We start from the raw sequence: 2,500 nt of genomic DNA, 5'->3' as shown, positions 1-2,500 counted from the left end.
AAATCTTATGGGAGCTTCCTAGAAGCCTAAGAAATGCTTTGCTCGAGACGGATTTCGATTTAGATTTCCGCCGTGTTAATTTTGCCAATTACGGCTCCTCGCGCGCACGCTCAAGCACCCCGACGTGCACACCGGCGCGCACGTGGGCATCGTATGCTAAAAAATGAAGTTTGGAGTTTGGGTTTGAAAATTTTACGGGAACTTCCTAGAAGCCTAAGAAATGCTTTGCTCGAGACGGATTTCGATTTGGAGGTCCCCCGAGTTAATTTTGCCCATTACGACTCCTCGCCCGCACGCTCGTGCACCCCGACGTGCACGTGGGCATCGTATGCTAAAAAATGAAGTTTGGAGTTTGGGTTCGGAAATTTTATGGGAGCTTCCTAGAAGACTAAGAAGTGCTTTGCTCGAGACGGATTTCGATTTGGAGGTCCCCCGGGTTAATTTTACCCATTATGACTCCTCGCCCGCACGCTCGTGCACCCCGACGTGCACGTGGGCATGGTATGCTAAAATTGAAGTTTGGAGTTTGGGTTTGAAAATTTTATGGGAGCTTCCTAGAAGCCTAAGAAATGCTTTGCTCGAGACGGATTTCGATTTGGAGGTCCCCCGAGTTAAGTTTGCCCTTTATGACTCCTCGCCCGCATGCTCGTGCACACCGGCGTGCACGTGGGCATCGTATGCTAAAAAATGAAGTTTGGAGTTTGGGTTCAGAAATCTTATGGGAGCTTCCTAGAAGCCTAAGAAATGCTTTGCTCGAGACGGATTTCGATTTATATTTCCGCCGTGTTAATTTTGCCAATTACGGCTCCTCGCGCGCACGCTCAAGCACCCCGACGTGCACACCGGCGCGCACGTGGGCATCGTATGCTAAAAAATGAAGTTTGGAGTTTGGGTTTGAAAATTTTACGGGAACTTCCTAGAAGCCTAAGAAATGCTTTGCTCGAGACGGATTTCGATTTGGAGGTCCCCCGAGTTAATTTTGCCCATTACGACTCCTCGCCCGCACGCTCGTGCACCCCGGCGTGCACGTGGGCATCGTATGCTAAAAAATGAAGTTTGGAGTTTGGGTTCGGAAATTTTATGGGAGCTTCCTAGAAGACTAAGAAATGCTTTGCTCGAGACGGATTTTGATTTGGAGATCCCACGCGTTAGTTTTTGCCCATTATGACTCCTCGCCCGCACGCTCAAGCACCCCGGCGTGCACGTGGGCATCGTATGCTAAAAAATGAAGTTTGGAGTTTGGGTTCGGAAATTTTATGGGAGCTTCCTAGAAGCCTAAGAAGTGTTTTGCTCGAGACGGATTTCGATTTGGAGGTCCCCCGAGTTAGTTTTGCCCATTATGACTCCTCCCCCGCACGCTCAAGCACCCCCGCGTGCACGGGGGCATTGTATGCTAAAAAATGAAGTTTGGAGTTTGGGTTTGGAAATTTTATGGGAGCTTCCTAGAAGCCTAAGAAGTGCTTTGCTCGAGACGGATTTCGATTTGGAGGTCCCCCGAGTTAATTTTGCCCATTATGACTCCTCGCCCGCACGCTTAAGCACCCCCGCGTGCACGTGGGCATTGTGTGCTAAAAAATGAAGTTTGGAGTTTGGGTTTGTAAATTTGATGGGAGCTTCCTAGAAGCCTAAGAAGTGCTTTGCTCGAGACGGATTTCGATTTGAAGGTCCCCCGTGTTAATTTTGCCCATTACGGCTCCTCGCCCGCACGCTCAAGCACCCCGGCGTGCACGTGGGCATTGTATGCTAAAAAATAAAGTTTGGAGTTTGGGTTTGGAAGTTTTATGGGAGCTTCCTAGAAGCTTAAGAAGTGTTTTGCTCGAGACGGATTTCGATTTGGAGGTCCCCCGAGCCAATGTTGCCCATTATGGCTCCTCTCCCGCATGCTCAAGCACCCCTGCGTGCACGTGGGCATTGTATGCTAAAAAATAAAGTTTGGAGTTTGGGTTTGGAAGTTTTATGGGAGCTTTCTAGAAGCTTAAGAAGTGTTTTGCTCGAGACGGATTTCGATTTGGAGGTCCCCCGAGTCAATGTTGCCCATTATGGCTCCTCGCCCGCACGCTCAAGCACCCCGGCGTGCACGTGGGCATTGTATGCTAAAAAATAAAGTTTGGAGTTTGGGTTTGGAAGTTTTATGGGAGCTTCCTAGAAGCTTAAGAAGTGTTTTGCTCGAGACGGATTTCGATTTGGAGGTCCCCCGAGTCAATGTTGCCCATTATGGCTCCTCTCCCGCATGCTCAAGCACCCCTGCGTGCACACCGGCGTGCACGTGGGCATTGTAGGCTAAAAAATGAAGTTTGGAGTTTGGGTTTGGAAATTTTATGGGAGCTTCCTTGAAGCCTAAGAAGTGTTTTGCTCGAAACGGAATTCGATTTGGAGGTCCCCCGAGTCAATTTTGCCCATTACGACTCCTCGCTCGCATGCAATATCTACTCCTGTCAGAGCTGTGGTTTTACTTAAGACTACTATAGGGGGGGGGGAGTTCTCAGCACCAAGAGCTGCA

The sequence above is a fragment of the Cornus florida genome, unplaced genomic scaffold (genome assembly GCF_030987335.1).
Source record: "Cornus florida cultivar Cherokee Brave unplaced genomic scaffold, ASM3098733v1 CherokeeBrave_3.0.0_Hap2_scaffold_2, whole genome shotgun sequence".
NCBI classification, from domain to species: domain Eukaryota; kingdom Viridiplantae; phylum Streptophyta; class Magnoliopsida; order Cornales; family Cornaceae; genus Cornus; species Cornus florida.
The sequence above is the reverse complement of the archived record's forward strand: the minus strand, read 5'-3'. Positions refer to the sequence as shown.